The sequence below is a fragment of the Acomys minous genome (assembly GCF_964271855.1).
Source record: "Acomys minous genome assembly, chromosome: 12".
NCBI lineage: Eukaryota > Metazoa > Chordata > Mammalia > Rodentia > Muridae > Acomys > Acomys minous.
Window position 1 is genome coordinate 27,193,219 of NC_140493.1, and position 25,632 is coordinate 27,218,850.

The window sequence follows — 25,632 nt, forward strand, 5'->3', positions numbered from 1 at the left end:
GTTGGGTCTCAGCACCCCACTCTAGTATCTGCTATGAGTGGCAGATTCTGGGGGGGACCCAAACACCTTCCATCTATGTCAACCCAGTCTGGTTGGATCTAGAGCAGAGGACAGTGAGAAGCTCAGAGTCATGGGATGTGGGATTAATGCTGAGGATGCTAATGGGGTCATGGTGGGTGCTTAGGGTCACTGTGGACGGACACTCAGAATCACTGAAAAAGCTCAAGGTCACTGTGGATGCTTGGAAGTCCTATGGACACTTGAGTTCACTGCAGATACTTGAAGTTGGAGTCATTGCAGGAGGTCATGGGCACAGTGGATGCTTAGGGTCCCTGAGGAAGCATAGGGTTGATGTCACTGCAGGTCATGGCCACTGAGGACTCTCTGGGTCACTGTAGATGCTCATGGTTAGGGCAGATGCTCTGGACAGGGATGGTAGGCAGTGAGCACCAGGATGGGAACCATCTGTGTTTGGTCCAGGCTACGCCTAGCAGATCTGTCAGCTGACCTTCAATTGTGGTGCAAGGCAGATTCTTCAGAGGAGGGGACAGTAGCCTGCAGCAGGTAGGGAGCACAAAGCATACAGGGATAGCCCAGCTGCCTGCCAGGTGGCCATGAAGCCAACAGGAAGGAATAGGAACAGCACCTCCCATTCCCCATCCTACAGGTCATCCATACTGCTGACTCCTGCCCTCTGTCCCCAGTCTGTGGTACCCACACTGCAAACTTCTGCTCTCTGTCTTGCCCTAGATCCCTGGGTGCTGCCCTAGATCCCTGGAAGTAGCAGGGCCATTCACACTCACTGGCCACAAAGAGTTGTGCTGAAGTGTCATTAACCAATTAGCAAGTCTCCGACTGTGGCACCTGAGGGATTTTAGCACAACCTAGTTAGCCTTCTACACATGGCCACTGGCAGACAGGAGCTTGCACATGAACAAAAAGCTACCCTCCAGCATCCTATGCCAAAGGGATGCCTGCCTTGGTTTCTAGCTCCTACCAGTCTGATTGGCCCTTCTCCAGCAGTCTGTGAGCTCCTTCAGTGACCCCCAAGCCCAAGTGCCTACAGCAACCCCAAGCTTCCTCAGCATCTACAGAGCAGATGGTGGATGGAGGACTGGTCTGGGAGAGAGGAGAAGAGACATCATGATAGATGAAGCTAATACTGGATTCAAACACCAGTCAGCTGCTGCCATAACAACCCCATCCTCTGGCTGACCCCCCTCCCCAAGCTCCATTAGTGAGGCCTGGTGACATTCACCTCAAGGCTTGTGTAGGTCAGAATTCTTGGTCTCATGACCAGAGGGGAAACAGAGGAACCTGGGGAGGGTGCAGAGGTAAAGGCTGAGAGTAACACGGTAGGGAGCAAGTGGTGTCAGCACCTATGCTGTCATAACAATAAGAGCCCCAGGGCTCCCTCAGCATCCCTAGGAATGCTTTGGGACTCTCCCTGGGCTTCCCTGGTCTGGGGCCATCAACTCTGGCACTTGAGCAGTTTGGTTCCCCTGTGGGCCTTGCTCGAAGTTTTTCATAGCTGTAACCAGTTGCCTTAGAAAACAACTTATGGAGGCTTCAGTGTGTGTTGCTTCCATGGCACAGCATCGTGATGGTGTGTGTGTGTGTGTGTGTGTGTGTGTGTGTGTGTGTGTGTGTGTGTGTGTGTGTGTAGTGGATCAAAATCCATCACCTCTGAGTAGGCAGGAGGTGGGTGTCAGGCAAGGCGGACAGATGCAGACAGACAGGAAGGGGCTACGGACAAAACGTATTCCTCAAAGGCATGGCCCTTTAATGGTCCTCCCAATGTTTCATTCAGCTCTGAGTTTGCAACTGGTGTGGCAGAAATGAAAGATATTCTGGCTTTGTTTTGAGACAGGGTCTCTCTCTCTCTCTGTCTCTCTGTCTCTCTCTCTCTCTGTCTCTCTGTCTCTCTCTCTCTCTCTCTCTCTCTCTGTCTCTCTGTCTTTGTCTGTCTCTCTCTCTCTGTCTCTCTCTCTCTGTCTCTCTCTCTGTCTCTGTCTCTCTCTCTCTCTCTGTCTCTCTCTCTCTCTCTGTCTCTCTCTCTCTCTCTCTCTCTCTCTCTCTCTCGCTGTGATTGGCCACAAACGCACAGTGATCCACCTGCCTCTGCCTCTGCCTCTGCCTCTGCCTGTCTCCCAAGTGCTAGGGTTAAAGGTGTGTGTCACTATGCCCAGCTTATTAGAAATGGAGATGTCTGAAAGAGACACTTGTGTCTCTCAATTGGACTATCAGACTATTGAAGCAATGGACCTCAAATAATTGGGTATATTTCCCTCAGGAATCTCTGCTGAGAAGGGAAGAGTGCCGGTCGGACAGGAACTTGTTTCCTGGAAAGCGATCTAACAGTTCTAACAACTTGCCAGACCACCTGAAAGGATGAGACTGAAGCTTGGGAGATGATGGGTCAGCGGTGGACAGGACCACACCTTGACCAGGACTGCTTAGATGTGCGCAGCCTTTGTTCTCTATCTGAACTCTGACCTTACTTCAGGACGCAGAAGATGGACTTGGGGTGTCCGCTGGATCTCTTTGTCCCTCTTCCCGATGCGGCCACGTACACTACATCCCCTTTTCCTGCATTCCACCTTGAATTTGGCTCTTTTAATTTGCTACTGAGGAAGGTGGCTGGGTGTGACTTGGGACACAGGTGGTGACCCACCCCCAAGTTAGATAACAAGTTTTCTGATGCGTTAACCCCTTGCTACAGCCACCTTTCAGCACCACTACCGACTGGGGATCAAACCACCAACACATGAACCTTTCTGAGTATTCTCAGAACCTTTCTCATATTCAAACCCTAACATGAGGGTCTATGGAGTTCCTCACACTTGTACACATAACGATGGGTACAGTCAGCCCAACCTTCCCTGCCACTCGCTTCCCAGCCCTGCCTGGTAGCTACTCCTTTGTTCTTCTGGGCTAGGTTCATTATTCTGAGACTGTGAGACGAAAGGATGGTGAGGGCCACGCCATTCTATTGAAAGCCACCACTGCTATTGCTGCACTGTCACTGATGTACTTCTACACAGGTGCATGGAATGGATGGGCCGACATCTGCTCAACCACCCACCTGCATAAAGGTGCTGGCAATTCTGAGCTCAAGCTATTGCAGATGACAACACTGTGAAGGTCCCTGTGTGAGTTATTGTGGACACAGATGTCATTTCATGCAGAGAAGTACCTCAGATGGGATTCCTGGGCACTGCAATCTAACTGGGTGAGCAACCACCAAGACTCCCAGAGTGGCTGGGCCATTTTGCTTTCTCATGGGAGTGTGGGAGCCTACAGCTTGATGGTTTTCATTTTAGCTTTTCTAAATGTGTTAGATGGTTTCTGATTGTAGCTGAAATCTACAGGCCTTAACGATAGTCAGTGCCAAATATCTCCCAAGATCCCCTTTGGTAAAGTGTCCGTCTATGACCTTTGCTCTCCTTTTCTTCTTATTTCAGAGTTAGGATTGTCTTATGGAAAATTGCAAAAACATGGGTGTTCTTTCTCATTGTGTGTGGGAGGGGGCACGTATACCAAGGGCCTGGCTGGAGGTCAGAGGACAACTTTAGGAAGTCAATTCTCTTTGTCCAGCTTTCCATGGCTCCCAAGGATTGAACGCAGCTTGTTACCAGTGTCATTATACTGGCATCGTATTGCTTACCTCAGTAGTGAGATCTCTTGGCAGCCTGACCAGGTTAGGGAGCATCAGGAAGAACCCAGCAAAGGGCCCAGTGTGGAAAAGGGGGCAAGTGCTGAGGGCACAGTTTACTGGTTGCTCATTGGGAATGCTGGAAAGACAGAGGGAGACACTGAAAGGCTAGTTCTGGGATCCTGAGGTCTCTGCCAAGCTGAGAGGATCCTGGGAACCTGGGACAGCTCTCTAGTCTGGGGTCTCCTGGGACAGGCTGTCCTGGAGTGGAGCTGCCCTGTAGATGGCACACAGGTTCCTCTCATCATGGGTCAGATTCAGCAAGGAACCCACTGGGACTGTGAGCTGGGAACACTTGCGGCTGCTGGGAAGAGGTGCCTCAGCCTGATGTGGGATCAGTGGTCCCTATGAAGACACCTTAAACTCCGAGGCCAAGGAGGGGACAGGGTTGGGGCCGGAAGCAGGGGATTCTGAGCTCTTCCAGGAAGCAGCTTTAGTAGAGAGAGGTTCAGCTTATCTTAGCTGGATCCACTGGGCAGCAGAGTTCCAGACCCAGAAAGAGAGCAGGGCTATCTGGGAGAAACACGGCAGCAAAGCCTATCAGGGTAAGGCATACGCCATGATGGCACAGCATTTTTGGCAGTGCACTAATTCCTCCTAATAATCTGGTGACATGAAAGCCTAGGCACTCTGTGAGGATGTCTGAAAGGGACAGATACTTCAAGGCTAGGCAGGCTCTGAGAGCAGAACCCAAGGAGCCATCCCACATGGGGTCCAGTGCTGTAGCAGTGTCTCATGGACCGACCTAAGCCCTGACCCTGGCCACATGCTGAGACCTGGTCCTCATCATTCACTGAGCCCTAACCCTGGCTGGTTGCCTTGAGTACTGACCTGGTTCATTTACTCAACACTATCTCACGGGGGCTTCCCTCTGACACAGGGCTTGAGTCTGAGAAGCAGAAGTTGTGGTTGTGGAGAACCTGGCTCCGGGCTTGATGGGGGTGCTTGCTACAGGCACCCAAGGAACACATCACTGCCAAGATGCAACAGCAGGTCCCCTTTTCCTGTGCTCTTGCACATCCTGGCCAAGGCTCAGCATCAGGAAAAAAAAAAAAAAGCAGAGACCACACTGCGAATGCTGTGACTCAGCGGGCTCCTCCTCACTTTATTTTTATCTCCTCCAAACCCTATAAATACAGCAACGATCGCCCAATACCGTCAATACTCCCAACGCCTCCCACCCTGGTGCTGGCCCACTGTCATGGGGGCGGTGTGGAGGGAGGCTGCCGAGCAGACCTGAGGCAGACAGACATCAGGGGATGTTAGGTCCTCAGCCTTGGTCCCTGTGCTTTCCCTGGTGGGCAGTCCACACCTGTTTTTTCCCCCCCATCTATTATGGAGGAAAACAAGCCAGCCTTTTTTTTCAGGGGGGGGTTGTTTTGTTGTTATTTGGTCCTGCAGATTCAGCATCCCAGTTCTTTTGCCGTGAGACACAGAGGGTGCATGCCTGGATGTGTGCAACACAGCCCTCATTGCTGCGTCCGCTTGAAGGGAGGTTAGGGTTTCAACGGTGGCTGGAAGACACCTGACAAGCGAGTGAGTGGACAGCTGGACGGGAGCCTGGTGCTACAGGGCAAAACGGGAAGGGATGTGGAGGTGACACCATCAGGCTGTCTGGAGACTTTCTGCTGTCATCCAGGATGAGACACAGAGGGCTCTAGCCTACCTTGTGAATGGAAAGGCCCGACTCTGCCATCATGCCATGGATAGGAGATTGACCCTCAGGAAGCCCGAAGAACTGTGAAATGGACACAGGGTGGGGAGTGGGGGTAGGGGTGGGGGATGGGGTTCATGAGGCCTCACAACCAACCCTGTATGCCACTTACCACTCTGTCAGGCTCCTTGGAAGCATCTCCCCAAGCTGTTTGCAGGTGTGTACTTCTCCTGAATGGAGCTGAGGCCCAGAAAGAGGAGCAACTTCCGATAGTTGCACAGCAAGACAAAACAAGAGGGGCCAGTGTTCACTTCCGGCCAGGCTGGGCTGGGCAGGGCAGCTGGACCGACTGCCAAGATTTTTTTTTTTTCGAGACAGGGTCTCTCTGTGTAGCCTTGGCTGCCCTGGACTCGCTTTGTAGACCAGGCTGGCCTCAAACTCACAGCGATCCGCCTGCCTCTGTCTCCCAAGTGTTGGGATTAAAGGTGTGCGCCACCATGCCTGGCAACTGCCAAGACTTAATAGGCCACTTACCTGTCATCATGACTAGATTGTGGCTGGGTTCTCTCTCAAGTCTCTGTCCACGAGACTCCTCAGCCTCCTTCTTGCCACCCCAAGCTCTCTCGTCCTGAAGGCTACCGGTTCCCTGCACCTCTGGTAGGGTAGCCAGTCTGCAGCACACCTGAGGTCTGATCTCTGGCCTCCAAGACAAAGCCATCAGCAGCAGGTTCTTCCTTGATTCCAATGAAGGACTGACTGTGCTGGTAACGCCCCTTTCCCCTGTACGTCTGCGATACTCTTGCAGGCATATACATGTGGGAGTCTAGTTCAGGGAATCCCAGCAAGGTTAGATGGCACCTGAGAGTTTTGCAAATACTGAAGAGATGCCCTGGGCCAGGGAGAGGATGGTGAGAATGAAATAGAGGTGTAAAGGAGTAGTGGGCCCGGCGATGTGGTTTGGGGAGAAATCTTGGCCCTCCTATATGGGCTCCCTGAACAGAGACAGGCTTAGACTCCTTACAGCCTTTTCAGGTTGGTTCTGGGAGTTCCTTGGCACTGCCCTCTCTCTTGGGGTCTTGCCTGAAGGCTCTGCCCCTCATCCTGCCTGCAGCTTAAGTATTATGAGTGTTGGGGCCTGTGGAGAGCTGCGATGTGCCGTGCCTTAACATGGTGCAGGTTTCCGCCTTCCGCCATCCCGACGGCGAGCGCTCTCTAAGATAAACAAGTCCTTATATGGCAAAAGGCTGTGCAAGGGTAACAGGTGATCTGACGCGGACCTATGAGGAGGTGGCACCTGGCATGAGCTGATTGGCCCTTGAGTTGTACTTAAGCTTGGCCCTTCCCTTCTTCGAATGGGCCATTCCCACTGAGCTAAATCCTGAGTAAAGATCTCGAGAAGTCTGGTTGTTGGTGTCTTTTTTCCGCTGGACGGTGCGGCGCCGACAGGGGCCTACTTGGAAGTCTCCTGTCTTTTCAAGGGGAGGATCACAGGACGTGGAAGCCACCAGGCTTTAGACGTACAGAGAATGGACCTTTCCTTGGGAGCCTGGAGTAGGACCTGCAGGGGTGAACAAGGGCTCTGCAAAGGGACTAGGGAACAGCCAGGGTAGCCTCCTCAGCCCTTCTGACTGAGGAACAGGATAAAGACCCAAGTTCTCTCCCTTGACAGGGAGGAATGTGAGGCTACCCTTGCCTAGGACCCAAGGCTACTTCGTGTTCTAGGCTAAGCCTCCCACCTTCTGACTTGTCACCAAACATCAGCAGGGCCTGACTTTTCTAGGGTAGGAAACAGAACCACCTTAGTGGCTGTGAGGCCCCAGGCCATGGTCTAGCTGCCCATTACTGACCCATCTGTCCTGGTTCCCCACCCTCTGCTAACCTGTGTGGTTTCTTCTTCTTCTTCTTCTTCTTCTTCTTCCTCCTCCTCCTCCTCCTCCTCCTCCTCTTCCTCCTCCTCCTCTTCCTCCTCTTCCTCTTCCCTCCTTCTCTCTCCCTCCCCCCTTTTTTTGAGACAGGGTTTCTCTGTGTGGCCTTGGATATCCTGGACTCACTTTGTAGACCAGGCTGGCCTCAAACTCAGAGATCCACCTGCCTCTGCCTTCCTGAGTACTAGGATTTCAGGAGTGTGCCACTGTGGCCGTCTTCCTGTGGTTTCTTGTGGCCACAGAGCAGAGCCCCATGGCTGGTGGTATCACTAATACCAGGACAGCCTCCTAGCATACCTGCCACCGTGGGCCTTTGAGGCCCTGGGAGTTCCTCATAAGGGGTACATGGAAACAGCCAGTTGAGGTCTAGCCTGGGTTACCTTCTTCTTACTACACTCGAGGAACCTGAGATACCTGATGGTTCTGTTTGTGTGCACATCCTGGTCTCCCCACAGGTCTCATGGAACTGGTAGGAGGAGGGTGCTTGGGCCTCAGGGCCATGCCCCAGTGCTGCCAGCCCTTGCTGAGATGCCCACTCAGGAGGCACCCTACCTGGGTGGTTGAGAGGATGGAGAACCGTGGCCTTTGAACCCTTTCCCTACTTCTAGCCTGTTTTCTCTAGAATATTCTGGGTGTTCTCCAACCTTCCCGGTCAGTCACTTTGACCTATTATATATTCATGAAAAATAATCACATACCAGTGGCCACCAAACGGGAGCTTCACTTTGGGGTAGGGAGGCCATAGGGTTGGTGCTATGTTAAAGGAAGGTAGGCACTTATGTAACTTGGAGGGGACAAGGAAGGCTGTCTGGGCTGGCACCTGAGTAGGAGGCACTTCCAGGCAGAAGGTCCAGGCTGGAAGTCCGGACAAGATGTTGGTTGAGTCTGATGAGGCGCTGACCTTATCCCATGGCCCTAACCCATGGCTGCTCAGCGCTTGGCAGGATGACTGAGGTGACTACATTTCAGGCCTGAAGAGAGAAAGAGGCAGTGAGGTGGGCTCGTCAGCTACCTTTGTCCTTCTGAAGGATTTGATGACTATCTCTCCTGGCTGTCACTCCTGGCCATGACTGAGTCACACAGCCAGTTGAGTCAGAACAGAGGGAAAAAATGTGGTTCTAATGATAAGTGTCTAAGGGGACCTGTGGTGAATGATTTGAGTGATCAAAGGCTGTTGAGGGAACAGAATGGGAAGCTCAGAGACCTCATGCTGTAGGGGAATGGAGCAAGTTGAAGGGGGTAGGAGGTGAGGCCTTTACCGAGTAGCCTGTCCTGCTGGCTTTGGAGATGCAGTCTAATCCAGGACCACCAATGTGACTTCTGGGGTTGGGGTGGTATCCTCATGAGCCTCTCAGGCTGCTGAAGTTGCTGAGCCCAGCATCCCTTCAAAGGTCTTGGAACTATCCTAACCTGTTGTTCTCAACCCAAGGTGCCAGAAGCCAACCCTGGCTCCCAAGTGTCAAGAGTCCACCCTGCAGAGGCCAGTCTCAAGACACTCGCTCTGTGGTGTCTGTGGTCTGAGGGAAAATAATTCAGATCTGCTGGAGACCTTGTGCCAACTCTGCCCAAGGGAGAACTGATCCTGGGTCTATTCCCCGAGCCTGGGGCAGGCTGCCTTCCTCCCCCCTGATCCCTTCTCTGCTATGCTATGCTTGGGCTGTAGGAGTGAGCACTCTGCCTCTCTGTAGGAGGCAGGATGGCCTTACCTCAGACTTGAGAGGAGGCAATGAGCCCTTTGCTGGTAGCTCTTTGCTCAAGGGAGACTCTTTCACAGCCCCCAGAAACTATATAACCCAAAAAGTGTGGGAGGAAGCCATTCAAAGGGATTACCTTATGGAAAGCACACTTCATTTTCTTCTTTTTCTGTGGTATTGGGAATGGAACCCAGGACTGGACCACCAAACCACACACCCAACCCTCACACAGGCTTTGGTCTTCGGTGGTCTTTCCTCCCAAATGCCTGAATCTAGCCCAGCACAGGCAGAGTTGGGCATTAGTACATCTTGGCCCACCCAGTCTCCCCTGTCCTCTTCATGAACAATGGTTCCCATGCATGTGCCTGGACACAAATTTATGCCAATGTGTGCTGAAATCCACATTTATACCCAGTGCAGGCAGGGACACCCATCTCTTTGTGTGCAGGTTCATGCCCTCCTGCCATTGTCACAATGTCTGCTCACACACTCTTTCATGTTGCGTGCACACACACACACTCGTGTCTCAGTGTTCAGAACATATGCTGGAATCTGGGGTTCCTATGCAAAGCACTCTTTCACACACCTCACAAAGTACACACTTGTGTTCACAGGCCACCTGGTGCATCAGGAGCCAGAAGCTGTTCTAGAAATCTCAGCTGACACAGAATCTATAGACTGATGCCCAGATGCCCACAGACCCTTTAACATGAAGTTTTGGTGTGTGGTCATATTCCTGGTTCTATTCATCCAAAGAATTCCCTACGTCATCTGAGATTGTAGAGGGCGTGCTCAGGGCATGGGAGCTCAGCAGTCTGTGCAAGTCGTGCCAGCAGGTGTTTGACCCTGCTTCAGAATGGGCTTAAAGAAGGATCCACTAGGTAGGATCACATGATTAGCAAGGGCCAGGGCAAGTGCTATCCTTCTGCTGCCCGGGGTATGATCTGGGCTCATCAGTATGGGACTGAGACGTGATCAGCAGATGACACACCCTGACCCACGCTCCTCCCCGGTCTGGCACTTGCCCCGTGTATCCGCTGGAGAATGAAAAGGAACCTTCAGGAAGCCCAGTGCCAGGCCGAGACTGAATATCCAGGTAGGGTCCACAAAGGGGTACCCCGAGTCAAAACGCAGTTCCCAGGCATGGTCCTTGCTAGGGGACTTCAACTGCACTCATCCTCAGATTTCTGGTCTGTATCACGCGGGAAGTTCATGCCCAAGCTCCAGGTAACCAAGCCCTCCTGGTTAGCCGCGCCTGAGGCCGGGTTCAGCTTCCTTTTATCACTTCACCTACAGGGTAGTTGGACTTGGGGCTGAGTGCATCTCAGCTGGTGTCTTTTGGCCGCTTCAGTCCCCGTCACGAGGTTTTTTTCCCCTCGTGGGGCATGCTGGGACTTGCAGTCCACCGGCCAGCGTGCAGAGGGTCCCTCACCATTGGCCTGCATCCTTGTCACGTGATGTTTGGATGGTTAGCTTGAGGCTTGCCGCCCTCCCTCGGCGATTGTTGGAGCACACCCCAGAGGTGGGGCAGGTGAAGCAGGTGAAGCAGGTGAGGTGGCCGGAGCCCGCAGGAGCGCTGCCGCTGCCTTAGGAGAGGGCGGAGCGGCTCGGGCAGGCGCACGGGGCGGAGCCTGAAGGCCCGGAGTGGGCGGGGCCGGTTGCACGACCTGCGTGCGGTACAGGGATGGGGACTCGCATCTCGGTTGCGGCACTAGGGTGCGTGGCTTGGGCACTGCGTGGGTGAGGGCGGTCCTGGGGGCAGAGTGGCTCCGGGTCTGGCTAGTGTCCTTGCTACCCACCCATGAAGACTGCGCTGTACCTGGAACGCCCGCGAACTCACTTGTTAGCTGCAAGAGGCATCCCTGAGGCTCTGAGGGAGGATCATCAGCCCTTGAGCCCTTGCAGGTGATCGTGATCTTATGTGCCTCCCCTTATCAACCATTCTTCAACTTGTACACGGTGCCTCACCGGAATCCCTTTGGGGCTTCCAGACGGTACGGATCTGCAGTATCCCCGCGGAATCTCCCACCCGCGGCCACCTGTTGTTGGTAGACTCCTGTCTCACCCTTCTCTTCACCCGGAAGCTTTGTGTCAGCTGTCCAGGGTGACAGTCACCAGTAACTAAATTAGCCTCGAAGCCACTTCTGCAGGTTGGACAGCACAGGTAGGGACCTTTGCAGTCTTGCCTGGAAGTTCCCTGGGCCAGGGTGCAGCTACTGTACCCCTCATCATGCCATGTACCTTTCCATTCACACTGTGGCACCCCTTTCTTCCACCCCGGGGTGCCTGCCTGCCTGCCTGCGTTTCTCAGGCCCTGGCCCTGAGCCAGCTGCCTTAAAGTCACTTCCTCCCCTCTCTCTGGGTATTTCCTGGCCCCTTCTTTGCTTCCCGGTACCTGATACTTACACACGGTCATTGCTTTCTCTCTGTGTTACCTATCTTTCATGTCCACGATCCAGGGATTGAATTTGCTGCATTGCATGTACTTGTGGTGGCTGTACTCATAGGCGCAGGTAAAATCTGTTAGTGGGAAAGGTCCAGGGGCAACACTGTACTTTCCAGTGACACAGCTTCATCCACTGTGAGCTTGTGGTGGGAATCTCATGCACCAGGTGCTGGGACCCAGGAGGTGAGAGGTCAAAAACAAGCTGTGACTACAGCCTGCTGGGGGAGGCCTATAAAAAGCCAGGAGGGTTCCTACAGGAGGTTGAGTTTTGCTGGGTCACTTGCCAGATAGCTGCTGGCATTCACATCCTCTGACTTTGCCCAGTGGAGTTTACCTTGGCTACTTCTGTGTATGGCCATATGCAGATCCTGGGATGACAGCCTGGGCCCCAGCGCTGTGTCTGGGGACTCATGTGCAGGCAGATGTCGTTATATCTCTTCCGTAGCTCCCTGTTTGCAGGTTGACACTCTGCATCTGGTTTGAGTCTAGGGCTCTAGTCAGTACTTTTGGTCCTTGCTTCATGCCCATAAGCATACCCTGTGTCTTAAGTCTCCAGTATGCACATGGCGAGTCTCTTGCTTGGGGTGCCCTTCACTCCCTCGTGTTCTTTTAAGAGTCCATGGTGTAGGTGCCTCTGCCTGCCTGTCCCTCAGCACCCAGCACAGCATCGAAAGCCGAGTGGGCACTGTCGATGGATAAAGGAGTAGGCTGTAGTAGAAGGCATGGGGGCGGGGGTGCGTAACAGATGTTGAAGTGTGCAATTTTGGAAGTTCCAAGTAGGAAGTTGAGGACTGATCTATGACCTTAGGTGTAGCTGATCACTGACAGCCGTGTGCTGAGAGCCCTGGAGGGGCAACTTCCCACGGAGTGAGTGGGATTTGTGTCGGGTCAGGTGGTTGTTGGAGAGATGGCAGCATTCTGCAGGAGTAACACGGATCATACTAGCTAGCCCCACCCTCCAGGTCGGGCTAAGCTTTGCTATGTGTCTTCAGTGACTCCAGGGAGAGGGCCCCGCTGTGATTTCACCCCAACAGTGGAGGAGCCTGGGTCCCAGGAAGAGGATTTGGGCGAGTCCCCTACTGTGAGGTTCTCAGGTGCTTTTCACTGGATCGCAGACAGCCCTGAGCTGGTTGGGCATTTTCTCATTCTGCCGTGTTGGGGAAGTGTGTGTGTTGCTGTGTAAGGTGTAGGCTTCCGTGGGTTTTCTTTCCAGGCCACATGTGGTGGGTGGGCTTGGGCCTAGGAAGTCTATTTTGGTCTTACGAGTGGAATTTTGCCTGTGTCTCATTATGTTAAGTTCTGACTCGGTGCTGATCAGTAACAGTGACCTTCTTAGTATAGGTAGACATCCAGTTAATATGTGTGCCAGTATGCTTAGCACTGCCTGGCTCCTGAGTGACCACTGCCTCTGTGAACGGGGGACTGGGTGACAGGAAGTCTGCCCGAGCAGAAGGGAAGGAGGAGTGGTCATGCAGTCTCCTCAGGCCGTGCTGCCCCCACTTGCTTACTGTTAACTCTGTGTGGCTTTTCACTCTGTACATGGAATCCTCCAGTGCGCCAAGGCAGGTAGGGAGGAGAGAGAGACTTGCATCCTGACTCAAGTTGCTGGCAGCCAACTGCAGTCACTCTGCCTCCCTGCCTGCCACCCCACTCACAGCCAGCTGTAGCCCCCGGGGTAGGGAATCTATGGGTTCCTGCTCAAGTTTGCTGAAAAGGCAGAGGCTGTGATAGAGCTAACCCTGTACTCGAACTGTTTTTACTTCTCTGTGCTGCCTGTCAGTGCTGCATGAACTCTTCTTCTGCAGAGTTGTCTTGGCTGGGTTGTCCAGCATAGAAGGTGGTACCTGTCAACACACCAGATGTCTTGAGGAATTTCCCAAAGGTTTTCAGGTCTAGAGTACCTCACCTGGGTAGTTGAGGCCAGTCCTGAGGCAGTTCAAGGTGCCCTGGCAGATATCTAGGGCTGCCCTCTGGTGCCCGTCACTTTCAGGCTGCCTTGCTTCGTCGCAGCCTTCAGACTTTCCCATCAGCCCTGAGGGTTTCTGAGTTGAGGGTGGGTGGAAATGTGCTTTGCGTGGCTTCAGACCCAGAGCACAGGGATAAGGGGCGGGGCATGGGCGCGGTCTATTAGGTGACTAACTTGGTGGGTGTTGCAGGCTGGCAGGTCGTTTTGCCAAGGTGGATCACCACCCTAGACAGGGGCCAAGAACAAGGCCTTTACCGTGGACTCTCTAGTCAGAGCCCTTGTCTCAGAAGAGTAGTGCTCTGTGGGGCTATGCAGTGGTCAGGCCTTTGTAGGAGGCTCAGGATATGGTGTCCAAGAAAAAGGGGCCGCCTTCAGGCTGCGTTCCTCACAGAGTACATGGGGAGTGACCCTGGAAGCTTGGGCAGGAAGGGAGTTGTGGACTTGGCAGTAACTGTTGGTGCTTTTCAAGAAAGGCTTGTTCAGTCTTGTTGAGGTTTTCTTTGTGGGGGGGGTAGGAGGGGGGCTGGACAAGGTCTCATGGCCGGTGCTGGGCGGTCTAGGTTGGTCGGCTCCAGGGCTCCATGCTGTGTGGCTGGACCCCCCTTGGTGCAGAGGCACTGTGTACCTTTTAGTGGATCTGGGACAGCTAGGTCCTTCCTGGACTCGTGGCAGGGGCCGTTCATTATCTTGGCAACCCTGGGCTCTGCTCTGACTCCTGGAAACAGCGGCCCTTCCTGACTGGAAATGAGCAAGCAGGGCCAATCGGTCACGCTGGCCCTGAGAGACCCTGGCCAAACGCTCTGGCCCAATAAACCTTTATGATTTTCCTCCACTGGATCGATGAGAGATTGTCTTGTTTTCTGACTCTGATTTCCCCTGAGACAAGGATGGATCCCAGGCCCGACTTATTCCGCATTCTGGTGTGAGGCCAGCATTTCAGCTCCTTAGCTGTGGGTGGTTAACCATGCCACTTTCCAGGGTTCCCAAGCCTTGCCGTCTTATACTGTTGACATGATCACAGCTTCCAGGGGTTCAGCAAGTCCATCACAGAGATGCAGAGGCTCCAGCCTTTTGAGAGTAGGAAGAGAGTTCTGAAAGTATGAAGAAGAGACTGTGTGGCGGCAGGGGAGTGCGGCCCTCAGGCGGTGGAGCAGCCTTCTTCTTCTGAGCTGCCCCACTTTCTCTTTCCCGCTCAGACAACCTGCTGTCTTTTGTCCGGTTGGCTAAGGGCATGGCTGCCTTTTAAGTGGATTACATCACCACTGTGGTCATTAAGTGGTTATCATCACTGTCTTTTGCCTCTTCATCGTCTGGTGTCTCCTGTCTGTTAGCCACTGGGCATCTGCCTGGATCTGCTGGCTTCCTTAAACGTGGTCCATTTGCATATTTCCTGTGTCTGAGTAAGTTATCACACTCTCACAGGGCTGTAATGACGGAACTTTCTGAACTCCAGCATGCTGATTCTGGAGGCAAGCCTGCTAAAGTGCTCTGCCCACTCCACCCCCGACTCCCCAGACTGCCTAGCATCCTCCTTAGCTTTTTGGGAAGTCCAAATAGGAAGGCCGGAAGAAGCCTAGGAACTAGAGATGGTGTTGATAACGGCAGTGGCGATACAGTGACTTTGCGGAGGACATTCTCAGGGTGACTGTGGTGTTAAGTTTGAAGGCCATTTAAGAGGTATGTGTGCTGCTTTTCAAACGGAGAGGGGAGGCTAGGGCTGAACTCAGGATTCTTGTTCCCATGAATGAGTTTACTGGTGTGGCAGCTGGTGTCAGAGAAGGTGTCATTGCAGGGTCATGCATCATCAGAGATGGTGGGCAGATGCCATGCTTAGGGAATATGGTCTGTCCGTGCTGTGTGTGCCTGCGTCTTTATTCTGTGCCTGTGGAAATCCTGGGTCCAGTCTGAGGGATGCAGGTGAGCCTGTACCAGTGGAATGTGGTACACGCATAGGATGTAGTATGACGGTATTCCAGGCGAGCTAGGGGTTTCACGGCTATGCTTAGGGACTCAGAAGTGTCAGGGACTATAGGGACTTTGCTGGGAAGAGCAGGAGAAGGTGCCTCGCCCGCCCAAGCCTGCTTTGACTGCACACTACTTCATTATCCATTCTTTGGAGAAGGACACATTCTTCAGTTGGGAGCCCAGAGTTTGTCTCCCAACATTAACAAACACACAGCCAGCAGCCCCTTCCTGGCCTGGCCACCCACTCAGCACGCACTTTTAGAGGCACCAACTAATGAGGACTTGGGTTCATTTCTGAATCTGGCCTTTTTTTTTTCTCCCTGGGCTGCCTCCCCAACAGCCAGCCAGGGTGCCAATGAGCACAGAGTCTGGGGGTGGTGGCCACAGAGGATGGTAATTCTGTTTTTCCTGGTCTGGGGTCTAGACGTGTTCCAGCTGTGGTCTCCAGCCTCCAGCCTGGCCTTACTGGTGCTGACTCATCTGGCCACAGTGTGGCTCTGGCCCATTGGCTGTAGCTAGGAGTCATTGCAGGTACCTTGTCATTGCCATAGAAAGACTGGCTTTCACTTGGCCTTCTGGCCTTGTGCACCCTGGGCCCACCCCTGATGGTGATCCTAACCTGTTTCTGAGTGTCTTTCCTCAGGCTACCCCTTTGGTTGCAATGTCCCCATCTGGAGACCCGTCCCTGCCTTTCTAAGCATGGCACCATGTTGTTGTGAGCAAATGCCTCACCTTGCTTCTGCCACTTGACTCTGTGTGTGTGTGTGTGTGTGTGTGTGTGTGTGTGTGTGTGTGTGTAGAGATATAGATAGAGATCATCAAGGTGCCAATAAGATGTCAGTCTAGGTATCTCATTGGTTGCTGGTGTGTGTGTGTGTGTGTGTGTGTGTGTGTGTGTGTGTGTGTGGGTGTTCTGTGCTGCCCTCCTCTAGGACTTTGCAGAGTTTTGTCTGTCTCCCTGGGCTCTGCATAATAAAATGCATGGTTAGGCACCCAGTGGCACTTTGTTTTGACATGAACTGACCACTGGGAAGAGCGTGCATCTTTGCAGTTCAGCTTCTGATGCCCCCAGGCACCCACTCCTCCTCATGGCGGGAGGTAGTGGGGGCCAGTGACAGCAGACACTTCAAAAAAAAAACAGGCCCTCCCTTATACCTTGCAGAAGGGAGGCCCTGCCTTGTGAGGGTGCTGATTGGAGTGAGGAAGCTCACCTTCAGGCTCCTGCTGCCCTTTCTGTACCTTGACATTGCCAGGATATGACCACAGCCTGGATGCCATGAACACTGGGCAGGGGACGCAGACAAGCCGCACTGGTAGGTAGGTTGTGACAGTGCCATAGGCTGGGAGGAGCATGCCACAGCCCAAAACGGTGCCAGAGGAGAGCAGAGCAGGGGGGGTTGTTTTCTCTCTGACCCAGGAGGTGACACGTTCTTTTGAGACCTCAGAGCAGATTGAAGCTGGGAGTAGCATCCAGTTGGGTCTAACCGTTATGTCTACTGTCTGTTTTCCCACACTGTCCCCCTGGAGTAGGAGCTCTGGATGAGGGATTGCTTTTAGGTAGAAAGTGGGTGTGAGTTGTTACCCAGGTTCTGTCAGGCTCCAAGCACCCCTGCTGCCAGCGCCAACCCCTTCTGATACTGAGGCAACTCCGATTAATCTGTTCATTTGTTCATCGTTTAGGATGAGCAGTTGTGGAGCCCGGAATCTGTCTGTAACTGACTACACCCCATCTTTCTGACAGGATATCAGAGGCCATAGTTATTATCCCTTCTGTTGTGGGTTGCAGCCCAGTCCTTCCTCCTTGGGCCTCACAGGATTCCTGTGCCTCTGTTCCTTGCATGTCCCACCTGCACGATGACCTGTGTAAGAGAGTGTGGAGGTGAGGACAGTTGTGTTGGTGTTTGGGCCCACAAAAGCCAGAGGGGCTGGCTCGGTTGGCAAGGAGGGAAGTCAGGAGCCAGATGGGGGTCACGCTACAGCATCAGTTATTGAAAGCAGGCAATATTCATAGCAGATGGTGGTCCATGAGTTTCCACAGCCAGAAAGAAAAGGTCTATATTGGTCACCAACAGCCAGAAGCAGCTACACGGCCCTACCCTCTGGAGGACAGGTGGAGCATTGAGCCACACTTCCCCTGAGGGAGGAGAGCTGAGGTCTTGGGCGATAACCATGCCAGCCATCTGGCTACACAGAGTTGAGTTTTAGACAGGCTCCTTGCTCCTGAACATTCTCTTCTCCCTGTGGGGACCCCGTGTGTACAGGTATAAGCTTTTCCTTGTGATAGTTGCCTATCTTCTGGTCTTGATCTACAAGGCTGGACGTGGCTCTGCTCTTTGTCAATGTGAAGCCTTGGCAGGGATATTTTTGCCTGACATTTAGTGCCTTTAAAAAGAATTAATTAATTAATTAATGTCTTCTCTCACATATTACACCCATTCCCTCCACTTCCCCAGATCACCTCTCTTTTCTTGCAGCCTCCTCCCTCCCCTCAGAAAAGAGCAGGCCTCCCAGTGACATCAACCAAACATGGCAGAACAAGCTACAGTAAGACTAAGGCACATACTATCTATCACATCGAGGCTGGACAAGGCAACCCAATAGACGGAAAGGGCACTCACAAGCAGGCAAAAGAGTCAGGGACAGACCCCGCTTTTAGTGACAATTTTGTAATCTTGGTTTCTTTAAAAACACACAGAAATAATATAAGAATGTATTTTCTCTTTAATTCGAGGTGTGGAGATATGGGGCTGCTTCAGACTGTCTGCAGCAGCTGACCATGATTTGCCTCGTGCTCTAGTAGTTTCTGCGATTGTGTGGTGTTTGGAATTCTGGGAACTTTTCAGAGGGTACATAAATGTGAGAGCCCTGATAAGTGGCGTTGGTGGTTGGTGATCTTTCAGGGAGTTGGTTGTGGTTTGTTAGTAGTTGTGCTCCAAGAACAAACCAAAAGAAAGAAATTAGGTTCAGGTATCTCTTTTTCTCTCTGTCTCTCTGTCTCTGTGTCTGTGTGTCTCTCTCTGTTTCTCTCTATGTCTCTCTGTCTCTCTCTCCTCATTTCTCTTTTATCTAGTGTTAGGGGGTGAAACTGGGGTCCATGCATAAAGGGAGGGAAAAAGAAGAACCCATAAAGTAGCAAAGACCATCGACATCCTCTTCCACTGCTAGGATTTCCACAAGAACAGCAAGCTACTTAGCCATAACACATATGTGGAAGACCTAGGTCAGCCCCCTACAGGTTCCCTGATCTCTCAAGTTCCCACGAGCCTGGTCAGTTGATTCCATGGATCGAGTTCTCCTGGAGTGTCCCTGACCCCTCTGGTTCCTCTAGTCCTTCCTCCCCCTCACCATCAGGACTCTCCAAGCTCTGCCTAATGTTTGGCTATGGGACTCTGCATCTGCTCCCATTAGTTGCTGGATGAAGTCTCTCTGGTCTCTTTGATAACGATTCTGCTAGCTGGTCCTAGCACACTCTATAGGCAGGATAAACTGTAGGTTGAAGGTTTTGTGGCTGGGTTGGTGTCCCAATCGCTCCACTCGAGGCCTTGCTCCCATTGAGGCTCTGTTTCCCTCATTGCTAGGAGTTTTTGTTACGGTTACTCTCATAGATTCTGTGGAGTGTCGATTGCATTAGGTTTCCACCTGCCGTGGATATGCCTCCCAATCCCAGTCGTTTCTCCCAGTATTTTCCTCCTTCTCTCTCATCCACTTGATTCCTCCTGTTCTCAATACCACTCACCTCAAGTCCATCTGCGAAATCTGTTCTATTTCCACTTCCTGGGGAGATTGCATCCCCGCTTAAGCCTTCCTTGTTACTCAGCCTCTCTGGGTCTGTGGACTGCAGCATGATTGTCTTTTACTTGACAGCTAAAATCCACTTACAAGTGAGTACACGCCGTGTGTGCCTTTCTGGGTCTGGGTTACTTCACTCAGGATGATTTTTTTTCTAGTTCTATCCATTTGCCTTTAAATTTCATGATATTATTGTTTTTGGCCCCTGAATATTATTGATTGTGTAAATGTACCACATTTTCTTTATCCATTATTTGGTTGGGGGACATCTATGTTTCCAGATTCCGGCTATTAGGAATAAAGCTGCTGTGAACATAATTGAGCAAGTGTCTTTTGACAGGATGGAGTGTCCTTTGGGTATATGTCCAGGAGTGATATAGCTGAGTCTTGAGGTAGATCTATTTCCAATTTTCTGAGAAACCACCATATTGACTTCCAAAGTGGCTGTACAAGTTTGCACCCCCACTAGCAATGGAGAAGTGTTCCCCTTTCTCCACATCATTGCCAGCATGTGCTCTGTCATTTGTGTTTTTGGTCTTAGCCATACTGACTGGTATAAGATGGAATCTCAAAGTTGGTTTGATTTACATTCCCCTGATGCCTACGGATGTTGAACATTTCTTTAAGTGCTTCTTGGCTATTTGAGATTCCTCTGTTGAGAATTCTCTGTTTAGATCTGTACCCCAGTTTTTAATTGGATTATTTATTTTGCTGATGTCTTTGTTCCTTGCTGACATGTGGAGTTGGTAAAGATCTTTTCCCATTCTGTGGGCTGCCATTTTGTCCTATTGACAGTACCCTTTGCCATACAGAACTTTCATGAAGTCCCATTTATTAATTGTTGATTTTAATACCCATGATAATGGTGTTCTGTTTGGGAAGTTGTCTACTGTTCCACTGAGTTCAAGGCTATTCCCTAGGTTCAATGTATCTGGTTTTATGTTGAGGTCTTTGATCCACTTGGACTTTTGTGTAGGGTGATAGATATGGGTCTATTTGCATTCTTCTGCATTCTGACATTCAGTTAGACTGGCACTATTTGTTGAAGATGCTTTCTTTTTGCATTATAAATTTCTGGCTTCTTTAGCAAGAATCAGGTGTCCAATTTAAACTTTCTATTATAGGCAGGTGGTGAATTCATGTCCAGTTATAAGAAGAGACGGAACCTGGTACCTGTTCCTCTATTCCCCCCAGGGATAGCTTCTTGCAGAACCAATAGTATAGTCAGGAGAGCAGCTGCTGTAGCCAGGGCCCTCTATCACAGAGAGGTGGTACCCTTTAGCATCATTGCTTTTGTTTCTTGGCATTCTCTTCTTGTTTGTCCAGGAGCCTCTGTCTGCTCCCTGCTCCCAGGGGCCTTTGGGACAGGTGCTGTTACTTCTTTTCTGTGACAGAAGAGAAGACTGAGTGTGCCTTGGTGGGAAATGGGGAGAAAGAGTAACAGCCTGGGCTGGGGCGTAGGGCTAGGTTGCTGCTGAGGCTGCAGACAGATCCCCGATGATAGGGAAAGGCCACCCAGGCCCTCACCGGGCAGCTCAAAGCAATGCCCACAGTAGGCTGGTAGAGGCACTGGCCCATAGAGCCCCAAGGCTGCTGGTCAGACCTGAGGCGGCACTGCGGTTGCACTGGCTATCGTGGCAGCAGGAGACAGGGAGGTCACGGCCATCTGAAGACACGGTGCTGTTGGGGCAGGTTGGGGCACATGATTTCATGACCAGGATGGTACCAGGGTTGGCTGTGGAAACAGGAGGAATGGCCATGGGTATTTTGGTCACAGTCCCTGCACCTGTCACCACCCAGCTAGCTCTTAGGGAACTGAAGCCATTGTAAGATAACCTGAGTCATCTAAGAGTTAGTTCTGTGGCATGGTCTCAGGTAGTCTGTGGCTTTTCTGCTTCCCAATAGTTCACTGGAGAGTTCCAGAAGTAGCTGTGACTCTAGAGTCCTGTTTCACAGCATGAGTGGTCTGCTTCTGATGTTGCCTTATTTTAGGATTCACATTGTTTATTCAGTCCAATAGCAATGTGAGAGGGAGCTGCAGTGGGCAGTGCAGTGTCTATCACCTGCTGGGGGGACTTGCTTCCCCATTCGTCTGGTTCTCCATGAAGTTCCTCAGGCAAATGCCAACATAAATCTTCATGCTTCCCTTTGTTTTACAAGACCCCACCTGATAGATGGACCAGATGCCACCCCCTCTGCCCTGGGATGTGAGTGCTGCTGTGAGGAGGAAGGGAGGGGCTCTGCAGTTAGTACTGTTTTCTCTCTGACAGCTTCTGAGTGCTCTGTGATGTGCCCTGCCATGCTGTGCCATCAGCCATCTGTTGTAGGCAATATTCTTGCTTAGTAGTTTTTGTTGAGAATGATGACCTTGCCCTAGACCCCCTTGTTAGCGTCTCAGGGCAGCTTATGAGGACAAGCAAGGGTTGGATCCCAGGTGTGTGCCTATGAAGCTGTGACATGCATTGTTAGATCACCTTCCTGAGTGCATGTGGGGGTCAGTGGTGGTATTAGCTAATTTAGTCTTGTGTCTCGGTGGGGGACATCTGTATTTCCCTACAGGAACAAGCCTGGAAGACATTTAGGTAACCAGTGTTCCCTTTTCTACGATGCGTTGGTGACCTGCTCACTGTGGCCGGTCATCTTGCTGCACAGCGTGTCTGCGAGCCTGTGCGTGGTCCTAGCTTTGTGCTTCCCTGCCTCACATCTTGTTTCGCTGCATTGTATTTGACTTGGGTCTGCTGGTGTTAATGTGGGGTCTTGAGCTTCTGAGTCACACTTGGGAAGGATCTCCTCAAGTTCAAAATGGATGCCCCCCCCACCTCCCCCTCTGCCTGTGCAGCTTCTACCTTACCTTTACTGGTTTTCTCTCACATCCTAGTCTGGTCTGGCTTCCCTGTTGCTTCCTCTACTGCTGGGTAATCTTGTCTCATGCTGGCTTTGGTTTCCAGCATGCTGTACTGCATTCTCCTTGGGATCTGATGCAGTTCTCAGAAGCCAGACCTTCCCCAGTGTAATTATCAAGGCTTCATGCTGTACTTCCTGTAACAAAGACTCATTGTTGTTGCTTGTTGTTAGGATTTTTTTCCTGTGCCTGTTGTAGATTAGTTTTACACATGAGCTTTGAATTTACATTTTATAACCGAGCCCTCCCACCATATATGTGTACATAGACACAAAGTAACCCCCAAATCTGGTTTGCTTTTGCTTGAAGTTTGACCACGTTTACAAACTAATTATAATTATATATAGTTAATTTAATAGCTTATTATTAAATTATAAAATTAAAATAATCAAATAGCTAATTATAATTATATATAATTACATTAGTAAATTATAATTACTTTGTAAGGGTGTTGGGAAGCAACACCGGAGTGATACTCATCTTTCGTTTTCAGAACATGGCACATCTTTCTGGCTGTTGAATCTCAATCTCATGTAGTATTTATAACTTTTAAGAACAGTGGTAATTTTTTAAAGCTCATAATGTAGGGTGGTTTTGAGTTTACTATCCTGCTCTTGAGATGCTGGGAGTACTGTCATGCCACCATGCCAAGTTAACATTTTCCTTTTTTCCTGGGTCCTAGTGCCTTGCCCATGCTAGGAAAACCCTACACCACTGAGCTACACTCATCCCTTAACTCCGTTTTAACTGACAAGTTGTGGATCTTGATGGTGTGCATCATGTGTGGGGGACTGGATGGGCAGAGCTGAACAGTGGGCGTAGCTTACAGACTGACATTTTTATGGTGACAACATTTCAAGCCTGTCTCTTACTGATTATCCACGTATGTCCACCTGTATCACATATGTCCTGAGCCCTTACTTCTCCTGTGTCTCCTACCCCCAGATCACCATCCCATAGTTCTACTCTGCTTCTGTGACTTCAGTCTTTGAATTCGACACGGGGTGGAGTCATGCCAAGTTTGCCTTCCGGTGTATGCTTGGCTTGTTGCACTTAACATAATGCCTTCTGGGGCCACCCATGTTTTCGCACGTGGCAAGATTTCTTCCCTTTTGAAAGCTGAGTAGTGTGGTTATGCTGCTTTTTATTTGTTCATCTCTTGATGGACACAGCTTGATTCTGTTTCTTGGATGCTGGGATCAGTGTTGCTCTGAACACAGGGCATAGATGCCTCTAGACGCCTTTGTTTCCCATGGCTGTGTGCTCAGCACTGGGGATTGCTGGATCTTACGGCATCCTGTGCTTAATTGTGGGGGGATCACTATACCATGTATACAAGATTGCCCCATCCTCATCTGTACAAAGATTCTTTTTTGTTTATACCCTTGCCAGCCCTGGCCATTTCTCATCATCTTAGTAGGAACTGGTCTAACAAGCTCACAATGAGCGACTCACAATGGGCTAGCTCGTTGTGAGTTGCATTTATAGTTTTCTGGTTGACAGTGGTGTTGGGTGTTTCCATGTATTGGCCACTTTCATTTGTTTTGAGAAACGTCTCTTTGAGTCCTTTGCCCATCTTACAATAATGTTTTTCGTGTTCTCTCTACTAAGTGGTTGTTTCCTATAGATGTGATTTTTTTTTAAACTTTGATGATGTATAGGTTTTTCTCCTATTCTTCCTCCTCTGTTTATTGTTTCCTTTACTGTGCATGGTGTTTTAGTTTGATATGATCTCATGTCCATGTTCCTCCCCTGGTTTTACAGTTTCACACCTACTCTTTCAGCTTTTTTCTGCATTTGAGCTGATTTTCATGTGTGGCATGAGATCAGGGCTCCGTCTCTTCTGTAGGTGCAGTATCCCCAGCAGTAGCTTTGTGGTGACTGTCCCTTCCCATTAGAGAGCTTGGCAGGCTGTCTAAAGTCATGTGACTCTTAACACATTGGTTTAGTTCTGGGCTATATTCTTTTCCTCAGTCTGTGCTTTTTTTTTTCCCCCTGGGGGCGCTGTCCTGTTTTGGATGCAGTGGTTTCTCCGGCATGGAATCACAGTTTAGTCTCAAGGTTTTGTTCTTTTGCTGTTATGAGGATTTTGGGCTGAATGTTCTTTTGTATTTTTCAGTGTGACTATGTTTGGTTTCTTTTGACACTAGTCTTGTCTCTTGTTACTTAGCGGGTTTTCTTGGGTTTCCTGGGTATGGAGTCCTATTAGCATCAGAAAGTAGTGGTTAAAGCCCCCACCCCCACTCTAGTTCTTACAGACAGAGATCTCCAGCAGGGATCTTTATCATCAGGTTGGTGATGGCATGCTGTTACCCCACTAAGCAACATGTGCCTTTGGACTGAGGCAGCTATGTTAAGGTGCACCAGCTAGGGACAAAGTGTTGATACGCATGAACAATGGGGGACATTTCACACTCAAATGACAGTGCCCAGCATATCATATCCCTTTCCTAAGTGTTTGAAAGCATTCTGCGTTTAAGCCTGAGTCTTCTATTAGGAGTTCCCCTAGGCATGGTTTCTCTGAACAGCCCCCTAGCACCATGCAGTCTGAGTTTTCCCCCTTTTGGTCCATTGGCTGTGGAGGTTTCTGAGTGCCGGGTTTGGTTTGGTTTCTAGCTTGTGCCACTGTTCCGGATTTAATAGCATACAGCTGAGCCTGTTGGCTATTCTCGCTGCACATTTGGCTCTCAGGAGGTTCCCTTGTGGCCCATTGTGGAGTCTGTTTCCTTGAGGTCCTGCCAGGGCTCGAAAGGAAGGTGGTGTTCAATTCTGTCTGGCAAGGGCGGGATATGCATAGCCACTCAGACCCCTCCTTTACCTGTAAGCTGTGTGTGCCCTTTGTCTGCACCACCTGTCTTGCTTTCTGGTCTCTGAGAAAGAGGCCTGCAGTGTTATTGGGAGACAGTTGTTTAAGGCCTCACAGAACCTCACAGTGTCCGTTATCTGTCTGCATGTCTGGCCGAGGAGGCCATGACTGTAATTCCCTGGGTGAGGTGTGGTGGGAACACTTTGACTGACCCTTGCAAGCCATCCCCCTCCCTCCCTACTCCATCTCCCCCCCCCACCTCCCCCCCCCACCCCCCCAGTCACGGGACTAGAGAAGGTCTGGCTCCAGTCCCAGAGCTTAAAGGAGGAGCGCAGCCCAGTGACCCAGCTGATTTGGTGTTTCAAGCTGCTGAGTTTGTGGTAATTGTGGTATGGCAGCAGCAGGAAGCCGGCACACCTTCTGTGGGTGATTATCACATTAGCCCGCTTTCCTTTTTCCTCCCAGCACTCAGTCGGTTCTAGTCAACAGTAGTACTTTGTCTGTCTTTGCCTTTGTACTGTTACATTGCTAGTGAACTGTCAGCTTTAAATACATCCTCCGACTCCCGTCCTTGATGATGAGCCAGTGAGCTAATGGCTCTTTCTTTCCCTTGCTCATGTTTTCCCGGTTTTTATTAGTTGCTACTCTTTACAGGGCACTTGCCTTATCTGTGTCCTACACCGTCGCTGTAACCCTGCCTTTGTGCGAGGCTCGAGTCTCCAAGTAACCATTCCCAGCCCTCCTTGACGACCTTTTCACAGCGTTTCTTA

The 25,632-nt window shown here is 51.0% G+C and overlaps 1 pseudogene across 1 annotated transcript in view; it reads left to right on the forward strand.

Annotated features, from left to right (window-relative positions):
* Positions 1 to 10,451: 10,451 nt before the first annotated feature.
* The window catches only part of LOC311579076 (large ribosomal subunit protein eL37-like), a 219,457-nt pseudogene continuing 204,276 nt past the window's right edge, over positions 10,452 to 25,632 (forward strand). The window contains exon 1 of the transcript XR_014783680.1: positions 10,452 to 10,537. The product of XR_014783680.1 is annotated as a large ribosomal subunit protein eL37-like (transcript). The remainder of the gene's footprint in view (positions 10,538 to 25,632) is intronic.